Source organism: Alligator sinensis, unplaced genomic scaffold (assembly GCF_000455745.1).
Source record: "Alligator sinensis unplaced genomic scaffold, ASM45574v1 scaffold738_2, whole genome shotgun sequence".
Classification (NCBI taxonomy): Eukaryota; Metazoa; Chordata; order Crocodylia; family Alligatoridae; genus Alligator; species Alligator sinensis.
Window position 1 is genome coordinate 1,053,770 of NW_005842442.1, and position 27,793 is coordinate 1,081,562.

General features: G+C 38.7%; 1 protein-coding gene and 1 long non-coding RNA gene across 2 annotated transcripts in view; one reads left to right on the forward strand and one right to left on the reverse strand.

Moving 5' to 3' along the window:
- LOC112551369 overlaps window positions 1–3,635 on the reverse strand; it is an 18,114-nt gene extending 14,479 nt beyond the window's left edge. The window contains exon 1 of the long non-coding RNA XR_003095662.1: window positions 3,601–3,635. This is a non-coding gene — a long non-coding RNA (uncharacterized LOC112551369). The remainder of the gene's footprint in view (window positions 1–3,600) is intronic.
- Window positions 1–27,793, forward strand: part of KCNH7 (potassium voltage-gated channel subfamily H member 7) — a 390,758-nt gene that overhangs the window by 162,376 nt on the left and 200,589 nt on the right. The window lies entirely within an intron of this gene.

Genomic DNA, 27,793 nt, shown 5'->3' on the forward strand with positions numbered 1-27,793 from the left:
ACATGAAATGAAATATTTACCCCTTGTTATTTAACCAGTAGTCAGTATAGTAAATAAGTCCTGAACCAAGCACTTTGAATTAAACCCTAAAATAGCACATTAGGGGTTCAGCTCCATAGCTTTGGAAATATTAAAGATATTCTATTTAAAAACAGGATTGTTTTTGTGGTTCATAACTCCAGCTACAGGAGAGATTATTGAGAGAAACTAATCTAATCCTAGAGAGACGCATCCAGGAGGCAAGAGGAACTGAATCATCAAAGGAAAGGATTTCCAATGAAGAGGACAGCAGCATAACAGTGGGTGCCTAATTACAGCGCGTCAGAGCAGACTCGATTAATTGAGTCTATTGGAGCTAGTGGTAATTACTGCATTTCAGCAGACTCCAGTGTCACATGTCTCAGCATCCTTGTGCTGAAAAATGGCGGGGGGGGGCGGGGAATTTAACTAAAACTCATTGAATAAGCTATAGTTAAAGTGCCCCCACCACCATTTTTCAGTGCAGGGATGCTGATACATGAGACGCTCTGGGCACTTTAATTACAGTGGCTTTCGGAGCTCTGTATAAATGCCCAGTGTGGCCAGGCTCCTGGGGTGGCTGCTTCAAACAAATGCAGCAGTTGCTTCTAGTTGACACCAGAGCTGCTGCCACAATAATATTGCTGCAGCAAAAGCCAGTTTTTTGCCCCAAATCCCTGTCAGCACCCAGGGCAGTTGCCTCTGTCACCCCACCCTAGTTACACTACTGGAACAGAAGGCTCTCTGTAGTGTGACAGTAGATGATACAAGGCTTCTCAATGTACAGAGCAGAAGAAGACAGTTGTTCACTGACTGGGCATGGAGCTTCAAAGGAATCCAAGAAACAAGGTTTATGAGCAACACAAAAAATAGTTGGAGGACACCACCTAACAGAATAAAGATAGCAACTGGATGGAAGCAAATATTGCATTTATAGTGTGAAAACAAATAAGTAATGGGAGGCTTGACCACCCCCCTCCCTGATTCTTCTACCCCCCCTCCCCCCTTGCCCTCTCAGTTACATTTAACAGGACTTTAGCTCTTGCCTATAAAGGCAATTTGCTCCTATCAATAAATCTTCTTAAAATCATTTAAAACCAAATGTAATATGACAATATCTGGAAATAACCAAGAAATTCCTCATTAATTCTAGTAAGATTTGTAACCCTGATTTAGGAAGCAATGTTGGAGGCATATTAGTAGCTTATCTCTATAAAAAAACTTTCGTGAGAGATGCCTGGAATGTCATAATAACCTAGAGATCTAAATTGTCATGGTCATTTATGATATGTAATAGCTAAGAAACAGTTTAACAGATACCAAAAGATTTAGTATTTATATCTGGCACTGTAAGTCAGTATAGTGTAGCAAGCAAGTAAGGCAGAGCTGCTGTTAAGGCAGAAGGAAAGGAGGAATGTGAGGCCACAGCAGTTAGATATCATGTAGATAAGAAAAGGTAACTGAGAGCAAATTAATAGACTGTCTCAGATAGTGATAGAGAAGACAGGAACCATCAACATAAGATTAGCTTAGCAATTGACAGACACTTGGCAATGGATGTACAAGATGTCGTACAAGCAGATAGAATTATCCAGGTGAAAGTTCCATCACTGTGATGTGACAATTAATTGAACCAGAGCTTTCAGGGAAGCAGAAGAAAGACTTAAATGAGCAGTAAAATGCAGGAGTCTAAGCACAAAAGTAATTATTCACTTTAAAAATGTTTTTAATGCACATTTAAAAATAAGGTTATAGCCCAGGGAAACACACTCAGAAGGCAGGACCCCTCAAAAAAATGTTTAGTCCATAAGCACTGGTGTCTGTGGATATTGAACCTTGTCACATTACTGACCTTTCAAGAATGTGATTCATGTGAGGTGTCTTGGGCAAGGAAATGAAATTCAGTCCCTTTTTAGCACTAGCATATGTTAGACCTTTACTGCATAGTGTCAGAAGAAAAGGGGTCAGATTTGCCAGCATAAATCATTACATTTGCATTTATATCCATGCAACAATTATGATTAACATCATCATCAGATCCAGTCCTAAATACTTCATACATGGAACAAATAAAGTGTCTTGAATCCTCACTCTGAAAGATAATATAACTGAAAACTGGAGGGAGTGGCTCCAGTGCGTCCAAATTTCCAAAGTAATTGATATCTCAGGTATGCCAGGGAAGGTTCTCCACATTCCTACTTGCAGTGGGCCACAAAATATACAATACAGTCTAATGAAAGAATAGAATATGCCCTATATATTTGTATATATATGTATTTTTCATTAGAAATTAGTGTATAAATTAAGGGAAGACAGATAAGTATTAAATAGTTAGAATTAGCTCTGAACATGCGTTTAAGAATAACTGCCATTGATACTTTCAGGTGTTATGAGAGACTGCCAAATACAGATCAAAACATGTAATTATTCATCGTAGCAAGTACTCCACTGGTAATGAAGGTGAGTAATAATGAATGACCTTGGAATAGCTAGGCCATACTTCCCTAATTAGAACCCTTTTTATATACTTTGTAATATAGCAGGCAAGGAAATAATGAATTGGGGTTTACTTGTGGATTGCTAACATATTACAAAAGAAAAAGACATCTTCTTTCAGAAAAAAAGGCATTCAAGAAAAATACAAGTTTATGTTCCAGTAACCAAAGACCGAAAAATGTAAAAATATTTGTAAACAAGTTGCAATAGTTTACACCTGTAAAAAAAGTTGCTGTTAGGTCCATTTGCAAAACCATGTGATTTTGTGTAGCTGTTATCTTTAATACTAATTTTTAAATATGTTTGAAATACATGACTTTGTGAGGTGATCTAAGAAATGGCAGGAAATGAACCAAAACAACAGAACAGGATCAGAAGATTAATTTGTAATGGCAATACTGAAATTATTCTGACACAAAAAGATCAAGGCAAAGGAAGTCATGGCTTGCTGGGGCACGAGGGTGATAAAGTGCGAAGGCTGCTTGCCGCCTGGCCCTGCACTTTAACATACTCGTGTCCCAGCCAGCCCCTTTGCTGCCCAACACCACCACCCAGAGCTCAGGGCTGCTCCGCCCTGGCTCGAAGTGCTGCAGTTGCAGGCACACGTGTAAACATTGTGCCTGGGAGCAATTTTCTCCGGCCCCAACTATACAGAGTTTATCACATTGCATTAATGGCATTTGTACATGCACTCCGTGTAGGCAATGAATTGTCATAATGGTCCTGCATAATTTTTAGCAAGCTAAGTTTTAGCATGGATGATGGATGACTGATGGCTTTATGCAGTGAAAGCTGAAAAAAGCCAAATAAAACTAGAAAAGTCAGAATAATATGAGTTTAAAGAAGTCATTGATGAGCAGGTCCATTTGGGTACAGTAATTCTGGCTAAAACGAGAGCCAGAGTCCTTTTCAAATATAGGTTAGGGAGTAAGCATATTTAAACCTGAGACTCTCAATTGTTTAACCAAAGCAGATTTGGGGGATGGGGGATAAAAAAATATTATTATACCTTGGAATAAATCAAAACCCCAAAAGATGTCATTTTACTCTTTTAATAGGATGGGATTAAATTCAATACTGGCTCACCTGCTGTTTTAGGTATTGCCATGGCAACAACTTCCTCTCCCCCCCAAAAGAAAAGAACTATAAAGCAGTCAGCCTGAAAAGAAACAAAAAGGAAAAGATGTGAGCAAATTACTACAAGCTAACATCACACTTTCATCTTAAAAGACATATCTGCACCATCAAAGAGCAATTCTACCCATGATAACATGAATGGGTATAGTGTAGATACCCTTTTGTGGCCCCCTGTGCCTTCCAAAGGCTTTCTGTCTCAAATATACTTACTAGCGCTTGCTCAGTGCTCACACTAATGTAGTATGGCTACATTGCATCATTCTGGGGGATAGTACACATGGAGCAGGCAGGTCATTTTTAATCGTGGCACTTCAAGGACAGACCTTGGATGGTGAAGATGCTCTCTCAGAGTTTAATACTGGTTGTGCCAGTGATGTCCTTTGTGGCCTAAATACATTTTATGCTTCAGTTAATTTTGTGCAAAATTGCACTGAGAACATGTATCTGTCTGCCTTTAAGCTGCAAAGTAAAGATTAACTAGCATTTGTACAGCATGCTCAAGATGAAAGGAACTATAATACCATGTTTTTCATTATGGTTATGAGAGTTGTTATTACCAAACAAAGGGAGAAGAATGTAATCATTATTTATTTAATTCCCTAACATATAAGAACTCAAGCCAAATTTAATGTATATGAAAGTATAAATTATAAAAATAGTTTATAAATTATAACTAGATTATTATGACATCTAAAAAGTCAATAAGTTGCTTTTAACCATGCTCATCTACAATAGTACACACATCTATACACATAAATCCTACAATAATCTAGTTTGAGCTGTATAACACAGGCCAAAGAAACTCATTCAGTCATTTCCTCATTGAGTTCATAACTTACATTTTCAGATGTAGCGTATCCTTTAGAAAGACATCCAGTCTTTTTTCCGGCTCAGTGCTATTCATTGTCATACAGAAGCCTCTTGCACCTGTATACATGCCAACCTTTGAATGTCCCAAACGCTAGGAATTATCAGCTATTCCTTCATAGCTCCTCTCAGCTTGGCAATCATAACTGTTCACATCTGCACTCAGCTTTGCTACACTTAGAGATACCATACTGCACTTAAACTCTGGCTGAAATAAATTAACACTCATTTTCTATAATGGCAATGACCACAATATTTTGTTTTAATTTATGGAGGTTAAACTCCTGATTCTGGATTTTCTCCCCAACACCAAACACTGTCTCTTGAGAGTGTTACTTATGATAGTGATACTTATGTGGGAAAAAACTAACATAATCTGCATCATTTCTTTAGCCCTGGAAATCTTGCTGTATTTGTAATAGTACATGGGCATCTATTATGAATAAGGTGTAAACTTCTCATGTATGGCACTCGCTATTTTTCTGTCTGAATCATTCAACAGACAAAACCAAAAAAATGCAGTGGATGCTTAACTAGCAGTGACACCTAAGCAATGCCCCCAAGCAGCAGCAAACAATAAGCCAGATGGTTAAAACAACCCGCATATGATTTGAGTTTTCCCATTGCAAGGTGAAACTAAGTATAAATGCACAAATCACAGCTGACTATAATGTAATGCTATATTGGGAGGCAAGAAGTGATTATGTTTGTCAACCATATTTGGGCATGTTTACACTAACATTAGGATATACTAACCAGGAACATGCAGATAACTACACACCCATTCCCATGTGTATTTAAAGGTAGTCTCAGATGCCTTCTACTAACTATGGAGAACTGATGTTTGCCAGTCCAATGCCAGGAGGAGCACTGGCAGTTTGGTTCTCTTGTATAATTAGTGAAGTATATAATCAACTCCTAATTTCTACCCCAAGGACAGTGTTTTCTGACCTGTTAGTGATACGGATACTGCTATCTGGGTAAAAATGTGGCATCCTGCCTTGTATCTACTACAGTACATATGATATGCAGCCATTCATCATGGCATAGGGGACCAGATCTATACCTTTAACGAGCTGTATTTACTGCAACCAAAGCCCAAAATCTACATTTTGCTCTATTCTGACAAGTTTATACAGGAGTTGTAGCCAGACAATACAATCCTTCTTTTTTCTGCTTGGTCTTCAAGGCCAGTGGTGCTCAAACTTTTTACAGGTAGACCAAACCTTAAAATCAGAAAAGGGACAAGGTCTAGAAGAGAAGTGTCTGGGGTGTGGCCACACCCTGTTTGGCTGTAATTTAGTGGCAGGGGAAACAGGGAATGAGTACTGGCAGCACTTACCCCTGGGGCTCTGGAGCTGTGCAGAAAGTAGTGGCTCCACCCAGAGTCCATGCTAACATGCGGGTAAACTCAGAGAGATCACAGTGCATGCACAGCTGTGGCAAGAAATATGACAATGTGCCAGTGAGCTTATTCACTCTGGTTGAGCACCACTGTGCCCTTAATAGTTCCCTTATAAGCTATCCAAGCCCTATCATTTATTTTGTTGCAAGGAACAAGTTCTCTCTATGTTGCTCCATCACAATAACTAGAATTCAAGGGCTATAATAACAAATATACCTCTGCCCTTCCAAAGGAAGTCAAGAGGGTTGATGTATGGGGACACAGGCCCATTGAGTCCCAATAGGGACCCGTGGCCATTGTGAAGGTTGCTTCACCAGGCCTACCACCTCCATGGCGAACACAACTTTTCCTACCTCAATTTCTTTAGATCCATAGACTCATTCCTTTTCCCACTGGGAGATTCCAACCTGCTCTTCATCCCTCCTCCTACAATCTTTTCACCCTCTGGTTTCCCAATCCATGCTGTGTCCCCCTTCCTAGTTTTCAGTCTTCATACACCTTGGAAGAGGTGAAGCCAGATGCAGTCAGTCAATTTGTTCACAAAGAACAAATGTCTACTTTGACTACCCCTTACAGACCTATCTCCCTATATCCAGGAAAGGGGTTGTAAGCACCACACCAACATGAAGTGAATTACAGAACTGAGGACCAAGTTTGTTGCATGAGAAATATTAATATACACCAGTCTTGTAACACTAGAAGTGACTAATATGACCATTGTATTTGGCAATACCATTTGGCTCTGAGACACAAAGGGAAGGTTCAGTGCTTGGGTATTAGAGAAAGGGAGCACAGATACAAAGCTAACTTTCTCGTATAAAAGCTGCAACTTCTTATATGACATTTCTATGTATAGGCAAAAAGGGAAGAAAAATGAGATGTCACAAACTGTGAGCAGAAGCAGGAACTTAGCAAGTTAATATTTGAAAACATGTTGTGGGACAATAAATAACATTTCTGATGACACCTATGACATTTCAAACTGGCATTTTTTTGTTCTGAATTGTGTGTGTGTGTGTGATCTCAAATTGTCTCAATTATATATAATTTCAATTATATATAATCTTGATATATACTATACATTTTGGTTTTATAATTTTGAGATATATATAATTGACATAACTTGAGATAAATAATATTTATTATATATATAGTATCTCTCAAATTCTCTCTCGCTCTCTCTCTCTCTCTCTCTATATACATTTCGAAAGTATAAAATCAGAATGAAAGGTGTCAAACTGAAAAAAAAATCAGAGTAGAATGATACAATCACAGAATGAAAAGGTTTGAAGGAACTTCAATAATTAGATAATCTAATCCACTATTAATTTATTCAATAAAAAATATTTATCTATTTGACCTGGCAAATCATTAGCCACAAAAGGGCGTATATGCATATATAAAACAGTTTTTTAAAGTATTTGATTTTTCATTCTGAAATTACCTTTCTAGAATAAATTAGCTGAATTTAACTTTTGAAAAAAAAGTTGGGGGAAAATATTTGAAAATAAGGGACAAATTAAATAAGGGACAAATTACATTCTTTGGGTTAATGCAAAACAAGTTGTCTAAGATTTAGGTTCCGCCACCAAACTGACAAATCAATTATTAGCTCTAAATGCACCACCTTGATTTTTTTTAAGTTTGATGGGAGCAAGGAAGTGTCTCTCTTCTTTTTGTTGGCAAGCTTATTTGGATAGATATGATATCTTTTAATAAACCAACTAAATAGCTGGAGAAAAGGTCTTTCAAGCTTTTGAGCACAAACACCCTTCTTCAGTCATTGGGAGACTCTGCTGTTGTTCTGAGATCCCCAAGCTAAAAGTGTGACAAGAAGTTTGTGAAAATGTAAATAGGTAAATAGATAAAGTTAGGAAGACAATGGGTAGAGATTGTTGGGAGGGGGCTGGGGAAGGCAGGGAAAGAATGCAGATGGTAAGCTCAGGCAGGTACCTGGTGAATCAGATGTCAGGCAGGTTGTAATGTGTCATAAATCCAATGTCTATATTAAGTCCATGATCTTTTGTATCCAGCACATTTATGAAGTGATGTTTGTAGGCTTGTCTATCAAAAGTGTTTTGTAAGTTCCCTTTGAGGATTAGAACTGAGAGATCAGAAAGGGAGTGATTATCTTGTGAGAAGTGTGCACTCACAGATAATTGGATATTTTTGTCTTTGATGGATTTTCAGTTTGCATTCATTCTGGTATGCACTTGCTGTTTGGTTTCTCCTGCATATTTTCCATCAGGGCATTTGGTGCACTGGATGAGATGTATTACATTTCTGGAGGTGCAGGTGTAAGATCCAGGAATAGTGATGGCTCTATTGTGGGAGTTATTGTGGGAGTGGTGGAGATGTGTTGGCAGGTTTTGCATTTCTTGTCCTGTCATGCTCTGGATCCATTTGGGTTATTTTGGGTCATAGGGAGTTTGCTTCTGGTGATGAGGCTAGTGAGGTTCAGTGCTTGTTTAAAAGCTAGGATGGGTGGTTCTGGAAATATATCTTTAAGCATTTAGGTATTCTTCTACTGTGGGTTGCAATTGTTTGAGGATTTTCCATGTAGGGTCCAGGGAAGGATGGTATGTCAGAAATAATGGTGTGCAATTCACGGGGATTTTCTTTTTGTACTGCAGCAAATCTTCACATGGTATCTGAGTGGCTCTTTCAAAAGTATGATCTGTCTTTCTGGAGGAATGTCCTTGTTGAGTGAAAGCCCTTTTGAGATTTGTGAGGTGTCAATCCTGTGTATTCTGCTCAGTGCAAATTCAGTATTATCAGAAAGCTTGGCTGTAAATTACAGCTTTTTTGGTGTGTTTAAGGTGATTGCTGGTTCTGTGTAGGTATATATGTTGGTGCGTGGGTTTCCTGTATATGGTGGTTTGTGTTCTACCATTTTTTATATTGATCATGGAGTCCGAAAAGGAAATGTTGATGTTGGAGTATTCAAGAGACAGTTTGATGGAGGGGTGATGATTGTTGAATTTGTGATGGAAATCAATCAGAGACTGAAGGTTTTCAGTCTAAATGATGTCATCTATATATCTCAGCATGGGTTTGAAGGTGCAGCTCTTGGGGAATTCTTCTTCAAAGTGAGCCATAAAGAGGTTGGGTTATTGTGGGGCCATTTTGATGCCCATAGCTGTCCCCATGGTCTGGAGGATGTGAAGGTTGTTAAAACTGGAGGTTGTTGTGTGTGAGGATGAAGTATATGAGTTCAGTAATATCTTCAGGTCTGTACTCTGAGTTGTAATCGTGCTTTTGTAGATATGTAAAGCAGGCTTCGATGCCATCCTGGTGTGGGATGTTGGTGTATAAGGCAGTAACATCCAGGGTGGCTAGAACGGTATTGCTGGCAAGCTGGTCTATGTTTTTGAATTTTCAAAGAAAGTCTGTTGTATCTTGGATAAAATTCAGTCTTTGGGTGACAAGCAGTTTTAGGATGGATTTGATGAAACCTGATCTTTCTTTATTTAGGGTTCGGTGGTTGGAAATGATAGGTCTGCTGGGATTCCCTTGTTTGTGGATTTTATGGAGCATGTAAAATGTCCCTGGTTTGGGTAGAGGGATTAGAGTCTGAAGTTTTTCTTGTAGTTCAGATGGTATGATGATGGTTTGAGTTTTGAGGCAAAAGGGGAGTTAGATCTTCCTCTAGTTTTTCAAGGTGGGTAGTGTCAGAGAGTTGTCTGTTGGCTTCCTTTATGTAGTCTTCACATTTAAGGATAACTATAGCTTCTCATTTATCTTCTGGTGTTATTACTATTTGGTGGTTTGAGCTTAGAGATTTTATGGTCCTTCTTTCTGAGAGAGAGAGGTTGTTAGAGTGGTGTTTGTTGTTGAGTATTTCATTGTTCATTCTCTGAATCAGTCAATATAGCTGTCGAGGTTTGAATTGCGTCCACTGTAAGGTGCCAAATCTGAGGGTTTGGGGGATTTTTTGGCATTAATATTTTTGTCAATGTTATCACAGGATGAATTCCTGTTGAAAGTGGATTGATTTTCATTGTGGAAATATTCCTTCAGACGGAGGCATTGGAAAAATTCTTCTAGTTTTCTACATTGTAGCATCTTATTTGGGTATTTTTCTAGACAGAAATTAAGGTCTTTGGAGAGGACAGATTTTTCAGCTTTGGTAAGTGTATGTGTGGTGAGAGACTGGTAATATTAGAGGGTTGATTGGTTCCTTCTGTTTCATCAAATGCAGGTTTGGAATGCTGTATGGTATTGGTGTGGTTTTTCTGAGGGTTGTTTTGTGGCTGGGAAAGTTAGTCCTGTAGTAATTGGTTCCATTTCTTCTTTTTGTGTTGGATGGATGTTGTAACAAATCTTTGGTAGTATTTTGTATACAATATATAATCTTTGGGAATATATCCAGATTCATCTCTTTTAGGTTGTTGTAGCATGTGTTGATTTCTTTCTTGAGTTGATTTCTTTTGGAGTAGGTTATGCGAAGGAGATGATCTGTCAGTTTTTCTGAAGTTCTACTGTAGAGTTGTGAAGCATATTTGGAGTTGTATGTGGTAGTCATAGGATTGTAGATGTTCAGGCCTTTGGGAATGATGTTGTGTTTCTTGCATAGGCTTAGAAAGTATGTGTCTCTGTTGAGGTTAGCTTCTTTTTTCTTCATGTTGTGAAGTTTCCATTTCATGTCTTCTTTCTGTTGTAACATAGTTACATGGTACGGGAAAACTGAGAATCATCAAATGAAAAACACCTTATGTGAGACTGTGGAGTAAGAGCCTTGTTCAACATTGATTTTAGGCAACTCCTGGAGCTCTTAAACCCTGGATTGTCTACACATTAATACCTGAAACTATTTTAAGCACATTGTAGGCTGCTTAAAGTTACGCCACTCCAGGGCAGTTTTGTCTCTGATCCATGTTACCCATCTTGTATTCCATTACTGTGTGGCTACTCACAGATCAGCCACACAAATTGCAGACCTCCAGCATCCCCTCCCCCACTCTCCTAATCTGTGTGGACAAATTTTCCACCCCTGAACCTTACTACACAGGTTCTAGCACCAAGCTAACTTCTCCTCCCATCCCCAGTGGTGTGACTCTCCCACCCCCAGGGGTGCAACCCCATGCAAATAGCCTCTGGTGCGCATGCCAGCTAGCCAGGTCACAGAGCACAGATGAGTCCAGGAGTACTGGGTCAGAAGGAGAATAAGGTAAGGGGCCTGATTGGGTCCCCATCTGCAGTGGCTTCCTTCCTGGGTGAGGAGCAACAGCTTCCCCAGAAGCTCCTTCCCACACCCACTCCCAGCTCCCAACCCCTGTGAAAATACAACCAGCACCCCCCACAGCCCAATCCCAAATCCCAATTTATTAAAAACATAAGACCTTCTTTAATTTACTTCTTTATTTCTTTTTAAGTTCTTTTTTTCACTTCTTTTTATTTTATCCTTCAGTAGCTGACTTTCTTCATTTCACCATCCTTCCCACACCCCCATTTCATTACCTATCCCCATCCCATTAACTCTCTACCTCCTCACTTCATATTCCTGCCCCCACAACCCATCTCTCACACATCCCCACCAACAGCAGAGATAGAAGTCTATCCTGGCTCACCAAGTTTCTAGTGGCAACTCACAGCTATATTTCCTAGTCAACTCCCTGCTCACCAGCCCTCTTGTAGCAAATCACAACTGTACAGGTCCAGGGCAGTCAGAGAAGGTTTTTAGCCTTAAGGTACATCTACTTCACTAACACTGATCAACATTTGAGCAGCTCAAAGTGCATGATGTAACAAGGCTCTAAATCTATATTAACCATACATAAGCTATTTCTTAAAACAAATGAACCTCAATCAAAACTTGTTCTGTCCAAAAATTGGCCAAAAGTCTGAAAGTCCCGAGGTGAAAATGTTGTGGGAATCAGATTATGTTGGTCATAATTTCATGTTTTTACATAGACCAGAAACATGAGACAAATATTCACCTACTTTCATGCTTGGTCACGGGCAGGAAACAAACATAGGTATCAATTAAAAATACAGTTTAAAAAACTTACACCAATGTTTGAACTTCAGGAAAGGATCTGTTTGGATTTAATTCATTTTTTATCCATTTTTATTTTGTCCTAATTTAATTTGCTTATTTCAGGGAATTTTCCCTATTTTATACCATATCTGTGTACAATAATAGAATAGTTTTAGTTCTTGTCAACCTGGCTCAACTCAAGCAGATGTGGAAATGTGTTTTAATCTTTTTCTTAATCTGTTACCTTTCTGCATGCCCTGTCCCTTGTAAACTTACTGTAAAAATACTAAAACACCATGGTGACCCAAAGAATCAATATTTATTTATACTCTGAACCAAAAGAAAAGGGGAACTCATCTGAAAAAGATACGGATCTACTGAGAGAATATTTTTTTCATTCTATTTCCACACTAACAGAACCTAAGCATATTTATTTCCAGTGTTTATTTAAGACTCAAGTTTGTCCATTTGCTTGCACCATCCACCTAATTAGCATGACAAAATCAGTATTTTTATTAAGCCAACTGTAGAATAAGGAATAGTTTATTCTTTTTTTTATTTTATAGAACCATCAGCATGCTAATATTTTAAACATGAAACATGGTAACATTATTTTAATCTCAGATAAAAAATGAAGGTGAGATTTTTAAATTGTTTTGCAAGTCCAAAGCCTAATTAATGATCAGACATGTAGCTGATGAAACATGAAACCATGAGCCATCTTTTTAAATTCTCTGTTAGTGAGCATTTGCACAAATGGATTTATTTAGAACTAATGTTTGAGAAACACTAGTGTTTATGTTCTTTTGTTCAAGTAGTTTTACTCAAATGAAAGCATTAGTGGCATTTGGTTTCAAATAAGATTATTGATCATTTGTTGTTCATTAGTCATTATTAGCTATTTATGATTCATACGTAAAGATTGCAGTGTTATGATCAGATAGCAGAAAATAACAACATGTGAATTACATGATCACTCACATCATTCACCAGAACTAATGAAGAGTAAGCAGTCAAAACAAACACTTCACAAACAAATCATAAGCTGAAAATCCTTTGGGTGATGTGTTTGTCAATACTGATAAATGACACATCCATTTTCCAAAATCAAGATCAGTTTGTGGACGGGAAAAAAATGTTAGATAATCTATTGATAAGAAATAATTCCTTATCTATCATAGCATAAATTCTGTGGGACAAACTAAAAAAAGTTTTAAAGAATTTAAAGTTTTAAAGAATAAAAGCCTTAAAAGTAATAAAGGCATGATGGCAGGATTAAGAGTAAGAGTAGCATTTCAGATGAGTAAACCTCCACATTTTGAGTGGTCTCTTGAGTTAATAATTCAAATGTACAAATTTATTCTCCAAAGCTTCCCAAACTACATCCAATCCCCTTTGTATTATAAAACTAAAATAAGAAAATATTTTATTGAAAAGCTCCAAGTACCCACTGGTTTCAGCTCAGTCACTAAGATAGCAAAGTAAGACAATTTATTTCCTGTAGTAGATAAAATCTATGACTGAAGAAGCGGCTGAACATATTTCAAACAGAAGGGAATCATATTCTTTCAAACCTTATTTTATATGTCCATCTGCTCCTCCCGTAGAGAGTGCATGTGTGTCACGGCACAACTATCAGGTCATTTTGACAAAATATAACATAGCCCATAACTAGTAAAAACCTCCCCAAATGAAAGAATTATCCATTTAGAATGTTTCTGATCCCAATTAGCTCAATTCCTACCAAATATTTATGTATGTATTTTCCTTTCCATTCATGCATGTAACTGATTAGTATCTGTGGGAGTTCTGCTTATGAATCAATAGCAGACAAGACCCCCAAGTGGAAGTACATTCTATATCCATACATAAAGCTTTGCAAGTAAAGATAAATTGAACAACTGGACCTTTTTCTTGATTTTGTGGTTTTCCATCTGTTCAGTTTTTCTTATTTTACCAAAGCAAAAAGGAATTTCCACTAGTAAATGTGCTTTAATTTTGAAAAACAGCTCCTATGATCACAGCTGTGGGTTCCAGCTGAAGGTTTAATAAGACATGGCAGCATCCATGGTAATCAGCCATGGTTTGGTACATGCAATGGGATAAATGAAACAGTTTGCCATCTGCTCTAGAAACACCAGTTTCTACTACCAGAGATAATGGATTCTTGGGGGGGGGGTCCCATGGACAGTGGTGTACAGGCCCCATGGACAGTGTCATTGGCACGTGCTGAGGGCACCACCACTCTGCGCACCTGCTACGTGCCACCAATTCCATGCTTCGGCCGCTCGCCACCCGCTGCTCCGCACTTCAGCCACTCGCCATCCCCACTCCTCCACTCTGCACTCAGTCCACTCCCCAATGCCACGTTTACATGTGTGCCTAGGACTGCAGCACATTGAGCTGGATTGGAGCAGCCCTAGCAGGAAGTGGGCCTTGAGGGGTCAGCTTGCCAGCCTGGGACTGGTCTGATCCAGCTCACTGTGCTACAGCGGGACTGGCTGGAGTACAAGGGTGCTTAAGTGCAGGGCTAGCTGGCAGGCAGCCCCTACTCTGAAGCACCTTCATGCCCCAGTCAGCCCCATCAGCATCTACATGTGCATTGCTGCACAGTAAATAATGCCACCACAGGATAGTAATTGCATTTACACGTACTAACCTACAGCAGTGTTTATTAGTTTACTGCAACCTAATAGGGCTGGACATGTATATACAAAGACTTTACTGCAGAGTTAATTAGGCAGCTCCACAGTAAACATCTCACATAAACACACTCAGAGTATCCTTAATGGACTAGAGGATTTGGTCCCTTCATCAGATTTCAGGGAACACATCTTTCCTGAGGAAAGGGAGTATGTATGAAAGTATATGCACCACTGCCATTGAAAGATATGCTGTATTTTTTCAGTACTTGATTAAAGATCTGGAGCAAACAGAAAACATCCATTATCTCTGTTAGTAGAGACCTGTGTTTCTAGGGCAGATGACACAGCCAGAGCCTCATATCTCCTGCCTGTATTCCAGTGCCTCAGGGTGCAAATGTGATCAAGTACACCTGATTAGAGTGGTACTTGAGAAGGGGGCAGAGCTTAATTTGCAACATACCTGCCAGGAAGTTTGGCCACCACTGGTGAAGGATTTAAAAACACTTAGTGGCCAAATCCAAACAAGCAAGGACATGCGATATATGGCGCCACAGACCCACTTGTGTTGCCACACACTGTACATGCAGGCATTCCCCATGTTGCTACATTGCAGCACAAGGCAGGGCGAGGGTTATCCTGGTATCTCCCATGGTGAAAAAAACCTGTACCTTAAAAAAGCAGGGCAGCACACATGGTGCCAGCATGGCCACCCAAAACTGCAGCTCCCTGAGGCCCCCAGCACCCCAGGTAAGGCTGCTGGGGCCAGCACAGTTGCCCCACCCAGGGTAACTTGGCACATGCCAGAAGGTGTGTGGCACAGGCATTCCCTGGGGACAAGAAGCATTAACACAAGGTGTGCTGCTGCTTCTTGTCACTGGAGAAACAAACGTCCATGCTCATGTGGATGCAGCCAAAATGATTGTTTAACCACCTTTGTAATAAATTATTTGAGTGTATAACATTTGTCTATCTATTGTGTACGTTGTGATTGATACTGCATTAATCTTTTGAGCATCAGACACAATAGCATTTTGCATAGGATGAATATGCCTAGAAATGCCAGCTAATTGCCTTAGGTTCATTTAAGCCTTTTATGCAGTTCCCAAAGTTGGAACATGCATGGAACAGAATGCTCTTGTTCTGTAGACACTAACCGTTACATTGTATCTCATGAGAAAGAAATTCGTTTTGATTTCATTTGCAAAAGCAAACATAAGGAATGAAAAGGATTATATGACATTATTCCTGTGATGGTAGGGGACTGGACTCAATAACTCAGGAAGTCCTTTCCAATCTTTGTTCCCATGAAGGGATAAAAAATGAACTTATCCTTTATTTAGGAATAGGTTCACCATAATTCAGCTATTAGAGCTGAGCATTCTATAAAAATGTAAGCTTTGAGAAAGAGATAAGAGGCAATGAAGTGTGGAATCATAAAAAGGCAAAATCATGTCAAAGCTATTAAACTGCAAAACTGATGGTATACTTAGAAAGTCAAATTTTGTTGAAAGATTTCCATGTGTCTAGCAATACAGAAAGGCCATAAATGTCTGTGACTGGCTGTACTATGCCAGTGAGGAGCTGCATGTCTAAGTAACCAAACTTTAGTGACTTTGGTTTCCTTTATATTGGATAATTATTAATGTATATTTGAGGAGCTAATTTTTCAAACATCTATTCTTCTTTATAGAAATCAGTAGGAAAATATTAAAGATTCTTCTGAGCAGTAAACATTTTCAAGATCTTCTCTGTTGCTTTGTAAATGAAACATATAATAATAATATCGTATGCATATCTTTCATTAATGTAAATTATTTCATCTAGAGCATAGCAGTGGACAATCAGGGACTGCATTGCAAATCCAAAAATAGACCTTGGATTTCTAGTTTCCCAGGCCTATCCCAAGCCACCATCACTCCCTCTCTCCCAGGCACCATTGCAACTGCCTAAAGGAGGGAGAAGTACCTTGCCAGCCTGTAGACCTTATAGAGCGGGCCTGTTTGAGTGGATGCCACCAGAGGGCAATGCAGAAGGATGCTCTTTGGCACTGCTCTTCTGCAGTGACTGTGGGTCTCTTTCTTTTACTTTTTATGAGAGCTCTCTGAAATTTAGTGTTGCATCTGTTGATGGTGACAGCCACCAGAAGGGACTTGATCTTGGAGGGGATGTAGAAGGGAAGTGGGATCTCCCCTGGATTTGAGGCATGGCAATGAGACTACACCTGTGGAAAGTGAGGGATGGAGTGGAAAAAAGATTTCTTATGATTGGATGAAGGTGGTGGCTGGGAAGTGTGATTGGGATTACTGGGAGGGTTTGCTTATATGGGGATTTGAGGGGAAAGTTGGTGGTTTTGGGGTTTGGGGGGGTTGGTTGGAGAATCCTCTCTGTAGATTATTTATCCTAAACCACTCTGAGCCTTCTAGATAGAGCCTACCTTTTTACTGGCAATGTCTTGACTTGAGAACAGTTCAATGAATTGTGCTGTACAATTCATGTTAATATGCATTCCAACTCAGAGGCTGCTCTGATGAATTCCACAGGAAAATTATTTACTTTAAGTATATATTTAATATATTGGCATTTAATAGTAATATACTATTTAATTTAACTATATGATTTTGACTGGGGTGTGCCAATGTTCCTGCTGGGACCAAAGCCATAGGTCCTGGCTAGAGGGTCTTGTCCTTCTGCTCAGGGTTAAACTGATTACCATAGTTGGGGGCAGGAAGGAATTTTACCTTGTGGTAAGATTTGCATGGACTGTTGGAGTTGCCTTCCTCTGTAGTGGGGGGAAAGGCTCTCTCTCCAGGATATCTTCAGCATATATTCACAACATCTTATAGAAGCAGGACATTGGCTGCTGTGGTTCCCCTGCTTTACCTGTGGCAGGTTAGGGTGTTAGATCTATATTGTGTGAGGATTGGCAGTATTCTTATGTAGAGGATAAAGTATGGTTTTTATGGGATGGTTTGGATAAGGATGATCCTGCTTCAGGCAAGGGTTGGACTAGATGACTTCTGGTGGTCCCTTCCAGCCCTACTTCCAGCTCCAAGAGTCGCTTTAATTAAAGTGCCACAGCATCTCATGTATCAGTGTCCCTGTACATAAAAATGGCAGTGGGGGCATTTGCACTAAAGCTCATTCAACAAGCTTTAGTTCAAGCACCCTCACCACCACTTTTAAGGGTGGGGATGCTGATACATGAGACACTGGAGGCTGCTGGAGTGGGGTAATTACCACACTCCAGCAGACTCAATTAATCAAGTCTGCTGCAATGCACTGTAATTACAGTGCATCAGAGCAGCCTCTGTGCTCATGTATAGGCACCTATGAGTTAATGATTCTATGATTTAATGCTCAATATTGCTGCATATTGACACCAGATTTCCTCATTTATAACATTACATTTTGTCCTCTTGCTTTGATTCCCACTTTGCTTTAACAAAGTAAATCACTGCAGTCTCCTTGAGTGTTGTGCACTGGACTTGAACAGTTGGTGCAATGAACATTTCCAGAATGCAGTCGTGAAATGCAGCAATTAGCTGACATTTAAGAACCCAAAACACATGACTTACGAGAACAGGCCGCAACCCTTTGACTTGTCTGAATCAATTCAAAGAGGTACATTGCTTCACTAAAGACATTGTTATAACATAACCCCCATTCAAGGAGAGTTCACAAACTCTAGTGAGTGCAGGCCTATTTGAAAGCATAGAAGATGGTAAAAGAGCCTCTAAATTGTTCTCCAAAGTCTCAGCTCTTGTAATGTATGCAGTAATGTCTCCCTGTCTCTGCTTTAATTCAGAGATGTCAGCTAACTGTATGCATTTCAACTGGTACTGATTCATATGCCAATGATGATGACTTGTCTCATGCACTGGTCATCCAAAGTATGTAAGGAAGGAGAAAATTTATCATATAGTGATCTACACAAAAGCCAGAGCTCTTCTTAGAAGAAAAAACAGATAGCTAGTACAGCTTCAAAAGTGTTAGTCTACATCTTGAAAAAGCTATTCAGTCACAGTAGCTCAGTTGAGATACCACGATTAAAAAAATAAAAAAAAAATCCAATGTGAAAGTTGAGAGTGAACAAAAAAAGTATACCTTGCAGAATAAACATGGAAACCAATAGCATCATCTTTGCAGCTTATTTAATATTTTCATGTTCATAATGTCTTTTTTAGCTGACAAGGTACTATAATATCAGAATGCCTTGTCATTTATATCAACCTTTCAGGCATAATTACAAATACTATTCAGAGTCTATTTTAAAAGTGTGTCCCTGGCAAATCTGACTAATCTTTCTCAATCTTTTTTACACTTGGCACGGTCACTATTGCAAAACACAATCTTTTTTTTTTTTCTTTAAAAAATAAGGAATTCAGTTGTCAGTGCTATATTTTTTAACCCTCTCAGAAAGTGACTAGCAAAATACAGCCACTGGAAAACCATTTAATTTCATGCATAATTTGGACTGCTCTTTGTACAATGAAGTGAACTGAGCATACTAGAACCTGGAATGTGAGAAAGGACCTTTATCAGCAAGGAGTTTGTCTTCATACAATGTGTATGAAGGGTTTGGAAAGAAATAAGGAGCCAATTTTTCTGCTGATATAACTCCACTGATGCACAAAGAAAGGTTCAATCAATACACCCTACTTTTAATGCACAACATAGTTTCATGTTTAAATCAGGCCATGAGATTTTCTGTACATGAAACAAGTGTCTTTTTACTTTCTTGATTGTAATTCACTGAATGCTGGCTGAAAGAAATGGCTTAGAAACTAGAAAGATAAATTGAAAACTAAATCCCAGGAGCATCATTCTGTGACATCACTGAAATATGTGCTGCATCTAATACAATTAAACTACAGGTATCAATAATGACTCATGAAACATATGGGGATAGCTTTAGTGAAAAAAATGCCAGAAGAAATTTACATATAAAAATGTACTGAACACTGTACTTATGTTCAGAAAATTTCCTAATATCTGTTAGATGGCAAATTCATTACAGAACTCATACTTTCTTTTTACTCTGGCAGGTCACCTTTAGGGGGTTCTGAGTTTTAACTTTATAGCCTAAAATTCAAGGATGATCAATTTCAAGGAGTAATGTATCTAATTCAAGGAGTAATGCATGAATATACAGGTTACCAATGGGTAGGTAAAGAGATTCCAGAATTTAGAATGGGTTCCAGATTCAGGAAAGATTTGCCTCCCTATTTCTTAGTTAATGAAGTCTCCCTGCATCTTTATGTGGTAAGTAATTAATTATTATTCATTCTACTTTCACTTTACTCAAGACATAGTGTTGTCATTCTTTTAATGTCACCCACAGAATCAGTAAATAAACTGCGATTAGAACTCAAGAGCCCTTGTTCAAAATTGTTCCTGAAATCACTAGGATTATCTTAATTTTATGCCAATTTATCTCATTGATCAAAAACAAATTTTCCTTCTTTATATATCCCTATTCTATAAAACACTGGATAGTAAATCAAAGTCATCTCACGATACTCAAATTTCAGTGAGCTCTTCAGAACACTCAGAAAGTTGTGATTCACATCTCATGCAAATCAGCTGTGTACCAGATGAAGTAGAGAAAGAGAGAGGGTGGACCAGGTGGCTTTGTAGGTTAGTCCTGTACTCTGCCATCTTACCTATCTTATATTTTTCTGTCTTTCCTTTATATATTCATAAACAAAATTCATGCATAATTAGATTTTCAAGCTGATCAAACAAGAATTGCTTTATTGCATTTCATAAAACTACTGGAAAGATTAATCAACCATAAGGGTTTACATTTTGAAGTTGCTGTGGAAGCTAAATATAGCAATTATATGATTCTTAAATGAGACTGCAACTTTGTATTAAAGTTGTTTAAAACCATTTGTAACCTTTATACATTATTAACCAAAAAAAGGACCTGCCATGGAATACATGAACCAACTTGCCACTGAGGCAAATCCTAGATGGATCCAACTTGTCAGCTGAGTTTCAGGACTTATATATATTTAATAGAAGAACATTTTTATTTTTTATGAGGGATCAGGAAAGTTACAGCATATCCTATCTACAATTAATATATGTTTATGTAACAGAAGTGATTTTGCTTGTTCGAAAATAGAGAATGTTCTTTGAGATCCCGGTGCCTGAAGAAGGGCGTTTGCAAAGAACATTTTTCCAACTATTTAGTTGGTCTAATAAAAGATATCACATCTACCTAAAGAATCCTGTCTGTAATAGAGTCAGCATCCATGCCAAAGGTATTGAAATGAAAGGTTCTATCTGAGCAAATTTCAAGTGCATTGTAGAAACTCTTTTGTTACTCCAAATGAACAGTCACAGTAAAATTGAGCCCAAAATTTAAATTGGATGTGGAGTTCATTGTTTCCAAAGATCAAGGGACTATGATTTTGCTCCAGCCTCCTGTAAATTTAGGAGCAAATTGTAAAGTTTGGATCCTGGTCTATAGTCTAAAATGTTTATTTAGGCTGTATACTCATATTCAAATGACCTGGGAGAACTTCCCCGGGTTTGTTTTCCTGATAGAAAAACTGACTTGGAGGCCTCTGAACAGATGTTTCAGTGCCAAGGTGCTGCACAGCCAAGGGACCCCTGTGCATGCATCTCAGCCTGCTCTGCAGGCTCCCAGTCTGTCTGGTGACAGAGGACACCAGTATCCAAGGAAGCCCTGATTGGCTGACCTAGACTGCCTTGCCGGCTGTGTCTCACTTCATCTCAAGGAGGGCGTTATGAAGTGGCTCCCTGCATGTCTGGAGCTGTAGAGTCCAGTCTGAGTGACACATTGTCTTCTTGGTCCTATGGAGCGGGGGTGGGAGCAAAGCATGAAGGTTTCAGAAGGTATGTGAACAGAAGCTCGTTCTCTCAGGAGAAACTTTCCCAGGAACTATTCAATCCTGGTTGTTCTTGGGTTATTTTTCTCCATGGAGAAAAATCCTGAACATTTGTTCACTCATGAGTTCTACTGGGAGGGCAATAACTCTTGCAGGAGAAAATTAATATCTGTATGTGGCCAAAGTTTGTTGGTGGGCCTGGAGGACTGAGGCAGGCTTCTCTAATGATCTTCATGCCTCTTCTTGCACCTCTGCTTTCTATTGTCAATAATATATCATTATACTCTGTGTGTGTGTGTGTGTGTGTGTGTGTGTGTGTACATGCGCACGCATGCACGGTACATAATAAGATGTAGATGGAAAAACAGGAATACCTGACATGATTTACTTGATACATTTCATCATATTTTTTCAAAGAAATTATTCAACAAAACATTTTCTCAATAGCCACCTGTGGCTTGTAGAAAGTTTAAAAGTTAACAGCTTGATGGAAATCTTTGTTTTCAACCAAGAAGTCTCCATGGAATATGTGCAGCATTTGACCACAGAGTTTTGCATCTAATTCTTATCTAGTTACATTTGAATTAGCACATAGGTCAGATTCACCTTAGAGGCAAATGTATGTTACTAGCTATAATGTCTTAAGTTTAAGAAAGTGAAATTTGGAAATCTTTTTAATAATTAATAATCTTTGTCTGTCCTAATTAAAATTACTGCTGTAAATCTGAAGGAAATTGGCATATTTTTACTTTCCCTTATCCTTCCAGTAAGAATTTTTATAAAGTATTTCCTGTCAGTAATTCTCATAGAAAGGGAAGAGCAGCAAGAGTAAGAACAGGAGCAGGTGGTCACTGACAGAAACACAACAAAGATACACATTTTAAGTGATTCATTTATCATGGATAAATATGTAGAGAAGCACCGGTAATTTCTGTAACCTGACTTAGAAGTGCGTTACAATCAGAGCAATATCAGTAAGAGATGGATTTCTTTAAGAGAACAAATACAATGGATGACAAAGAACTATCTGAATGATGCCCTCTTTCCAGTAAAAGCATGTTCAGAGTATGAGGTACAAAAGGATTGCCATAAGAGTAACATTTACTACATCTAATTGTAAGGGCAGAGTCTTCTTCAATAACTGAACCTTTTTACAACCTACATACAGTACTTCAAACGGGAGGAAAGACAGATCAAGTGTCTGAGGCTCTTTTATGAAGTCCTACCTGATAAAACACTATATATAGGTCTGATTGTTTAAGAGTAAAGGTTAGATTTTGAACTTCCTTCTTACTTTGTTCCCAAAGCTAAAAATATACCATATGTCTCAAGAGATGAAAAAGAACTTCAAACTTGAAACTCATTTACCCTTATAAAACATAGATACTTTTTCCAAGTAGTAAAGAAGTTTATTTTTAACCTTTGAACACAGAGAACCAAATGTACATTATTACAAATCAGGTGACTTGAAATCAATTAGATTTGAATGGTCAACAAAGATTGTACAACAGAAGTCCACTCAAGTTAATGGAAAGATCAGCATAGTTTTGGGACTTGATGAACCACATTTTGTGTAGACATATTCCACTGGGTTTGCCTAGTTAAAATGCCTAGTTTAGAATTTCCCTTATGCCTTTAATGACACACAGAAAATTATATGATTCAAATCACTAGCAGAAGGAAATGTGCTCCTCGGTTCCAGAATGCCACTAGGCAGTTGAAAAACTAATAACTGATTACCTCAATATTTAGTACCAATTGTTGCTAATGCCTGTTCTTAAAGCAGGCATGACAAACTCATCAGGTCCCACGGGACAGATGAATGGTGGGGAGCTGGTCCATGGGCCAGATTGGGCCCACAGACCCCCTCCTTTTCTCTGTCCCACTCTGACTTTCCCACCCCCTTGTACTCCCCAGCATACCTGGTCAAGTGGCTGCTCCACTTGATTGCTCAGTAATTTAGACTCTATATCAAGACCTGCATGTGAAAACAAGGAATGAAGAATGCCACCTTTTCAGAGGTTTTTTTTTGGGGGGTGGTGGAGGGGAAGATTACTTTATCTTATATTTTGCAGGTGCTCATAGCTCATCAGGAATTCCTGGTTCAAAACTAAAATGAAGAGAGAATTTTTTTTAAACTGGCCACTGTATTATCCTAAAGAAAAACAACCTATGCAATACTAATTTCTATACTACTCACTTTCAGAGCACATTCAGTCAAGATACCTTATCTCATACATGTTGGATGTAAGAATCTTACATCTAAACTAAGAGTTTACTTTTAGCCTATAGCAAGGGGTAGTACTTCCCCTGCTCCAGGGTAAAATGAATTGTTTTGATCTGTAGAAGTAGCAGATTGCTTCCCCCAAAAGTGCTAAATTAGTCATATGGGCCAACACATTGGAGAGGTACCTCCCTAAGGTTCCAACCATCTCTTGCTCCTGTCTACAAACAGGGAAATAATGGACCTACAGAGGGTACTCAACCCAACACAATTTATAGCTATCAGAAAAGGTAGACTATCAGAAGAGTGAAAGAGGTGGACATGAGAGCAACCTGTTTCCTCACTGAGTGAGAATAGGATATACATGGACTATACTGAAGTCAAATGTTGCAGGGAAATATAATAGTCTGACCTGAACAGCAGTGATATTACCTAGAACTGTAGATGTATTTAATCAGCTCTGACAATTTGATGGAGAGGTAGATGGAAATAGCCATAGACCTGCTATTAATACTAAAGCTAGGGATAAAAATAATCCTTAACTTTATAAAAAGAGTGTGAAATGTTGAGAGATGTGGAAGTTGACTGCACAATGGATTTTAGAAGGGAAATCACTTCTGATGCTTCCTAAAATTCTAGTTCCTAGATACAGCAGTCATCCACCTCTAAAAGTAGTTAATGCTCAGTTTAAAGAACCCACACAAAGGTTCTTCTTGTGTTTCATGATTGGTTTCAAGGTCAAAAATTGCATTTTGAACACCATGCTCTTCAGTGTTTAGCACTCTTACAACATGCCTTTATGAACAATGCTGCTTCTATGCCAGTCAGCTTTCCTTTAAATCAGGGCTTTGTCATCCGACCATCCCCATTCATCTGACAACACCCTATTTCCTTGAGCAACGCAGTAAGTTCCATAAATTTAGATAAATTATATCCCAGCTATTTTGTAATTAACATTGCAAGATGACTTATCGTAATTGCTTTCCTGACAGTACAGATTCCCACCATTTATTATGTCTGATATATAATGCATATACTGTAATGCATTTCAACCTCTGTTACTTATCACAGTCAATCACCAAAGAACAGTATCTCACCCTGAGATGTTCTAAGTGTACGGGAAATGTTATAGTTTGACTTTTATTAGGAAAATTCTTGTACCACACTAATTCACATTGTTTTAAATCTAGGTGTACAGGATTAATTAATTATGACAATTAAATAATCTTTCCCCTTACAGGGTTTGGTGCGAAAACGAATAGTTGGTCAGAAACCCAGTAAACTGGGATCCATACCAATGGTCAGGCTCCCTGGCAGTAAACCCTCACTGATATTTATGTTTCTACCATTACTTCAGAACCATCCCTGTTTCAGGTGACTTCAGGGTTCCAGCTAAAACTTTCTGACACTTTAAAATATTATCCCTTTTCAAAAATAATTGATGCAGGCTTTGAAAATAGATATGGTATTCATAACCACAGGCACAAACCTAACAGAGGGCAAGCACAAAATTCCTGGGTGTTGTGATAGTCATCAAAGCTTAATATTACTACAGTATTCAGGTTATTGTATTGCTGAATATATTTGTTCCACTTTCCTCCCAAGACAAATAATATCTAAAAATATTTTTAATAGTTATTTTTAAAATGTATAGAACTTGCATAGATATTTTACTATGTGCAATCTACTTTCTGTCAAGTCCTATATGTATGTCAGGAAGAATTTATTTTATATTAACCTCTAAAAAAAAATGTCAGTGTTTCTTAACTTCCAGGCTTCTTTTATATTCTGAGAAACAGCAGCCTGAGAAACTCAATGCTCACTTTTCTAGTCCAAGCAAAACTCAGCAAACCAAAACATTTGTACGCTACCTTTTAGTACAATATAGGTGCAAACCCTGTCTCTCATTATTAGGGCTGTGCAAAGGATAGAAGTTACATTTTAGGAAAGGTTTTAAGATATTAAAAATATATATTTTGATACAAACATTTTGAGTAGTAAGTCCACAACTGTCTGGGGGTATCCCTTCATGGCTCTGCATTGTACTGTATTGACCAATGATTCTCAGTCTTTTTACACTTGAGGCTCTCATAGATAGACTTGAAGCACTCCTGGATAGATTTGAGGTACTTCTCACAAAATGCCAGCTTAGTTTTCATGGTTTTTTTGCCCTACAGAAAAATAATAGAACTGTTTTTCTGTTGCAAAGCATTCAGAAGGACCACAACTATCTATTTCTATTTGAAATCTCTGGGTTTATCTTGTGCATTATATTTGTAAACCTAACAGTGCTAACACTGGGTAGCACACCCTAGCACCCTTGAAATGAGTGGCACCCTGGTTGAGAATCACTGGTATAGACATACCCTTACAGCAGATGTGTCAAACATATATGCCCATGAAGTTATGTCAGCTGGTCCACAAAGCTCGTAAAGGGTCTGGGAATTCAGGGACAAGACAAATGAGGTCTGGGATATAGATGTCAATTGGGAAAGTACATCAGAAACAAGGTGTGAGCAATGGCTGCATTAACTTCCATGGCTCTCTGATGCCATTCATCCCACTGCCACCACTGATTACCCTGCTGCTGCTGCATCTGGATCTAGCCTGCCAGCAGCCTGCCAGATCCAGCCCCATTAGGAGCCCTGCAGTCTGAATTTGGCCCAGGGGGTACGTGAGTTTGATATCCCTTCCTTATAGCATGTTACCACTGTCAAAGGACCATGCTAGGAAGTGCAGCAATGATGGTCAGTGCTTCCATTCTGTGTATCACATCCCAAAAGGATGCAAGATGACTTATCATAATTGCTTTCCTGACAGTACAGAGTCTTCCTTAGTACAGCACTAGGTATGAGCCATAGTCTCTGTCTCACATGCTTATTGGCAAATCCCCAGCACCATGCTAAATGTATATCTGCCCTAGCACTCTCAGGGATAGATGCTCTCAACTTTACTCCCTCTACCCACTCCTATTCACATGCACCCATCCTGGAAATGCAGTGGTGAAGCCACTCTGAGGGTACACCCCATAACCACTCTCTGTGGCACATTTCAGGGTTGGAAAAATGCTATTCAATCACATTCTCACTAATATTTATTCAATTGGAGGTGGTCAGGAAAACCTTCCCTGTAAGAACAGTAGGAGGATGGAAAAAGAGGTCTACTGAAGTTGTGGAATGTCCTTCACTGGAAGTTTCCAAGACAGCTTGTACAGACCAATGTCTGGCATAGCTCAAGAGATAGTGAATCCTGCTTCTGCACAAGGGGTGGGATTAGGAGATTCTGAAGTTCCCTTTTAAGTCTTTGATTCTATAAAGCAGTGGTTTTCAATCTGTGGTTTGTGGACCCCTCGGGGTCCACAAACTATGTCTAAGGGGTCCATAAACAATGACTGTGATCAATGAAAATATATGAATACCCATACTTACAATTCAAAGGGGTTTCCACCTCCATTCAAAACATTTTAGGGGTCCACAAATGAACAAAACACCAAAAACTACTGCTGTAAAGAAATGATATAACAGTTAGAGAAAATCTAACTTAGACCAGTAGTTCTCAAGCTTTTTAGACACTGGGCATGCCCCATCAAACTCATGGCACCCATAACTTCTGTGAACTGAATAGCACCCCATTTCAAAAACTTGTTCATTCATTACAGAGTTTACCTGTTTGCAGAGGAGCCAGGCAGTGGGAGTGAACCAGCATTCAGTCAGGGAGAGCCTGAGCCTTCCCTTATCTGCTTATCTGGTCACACCTGAAACCTGCACCTGCCCTTCTGTGTTTATCTCCTCATACTTCCTATGGCACCCTTCAAATGATCTCCAGGCACCTGGCACCCTGATTGAGAATCACTGACCTAGACATATCATTACTATGCTATCTATTATATGCTTATATGAACAATAATATATGTTTCAGTAACTTCAGTAATGAGTGAATATCACTGTGTTCTTCTCACACAAGATACATCATATCCAACATGTAATAAAACTCAACATTTCTAGATAGACAGTTATATTTTAGTCCCATTTTCTGTGACATATAGACCTGTAATGAAATGCTTTGACCCTTTTTGTGCAATGTTTGATTACAACAAAGTCTATTAATATTGATTTTCTTGTTCCAAACTAATGAGTTAAGTTTCATCAGTCTAGTGCAGAA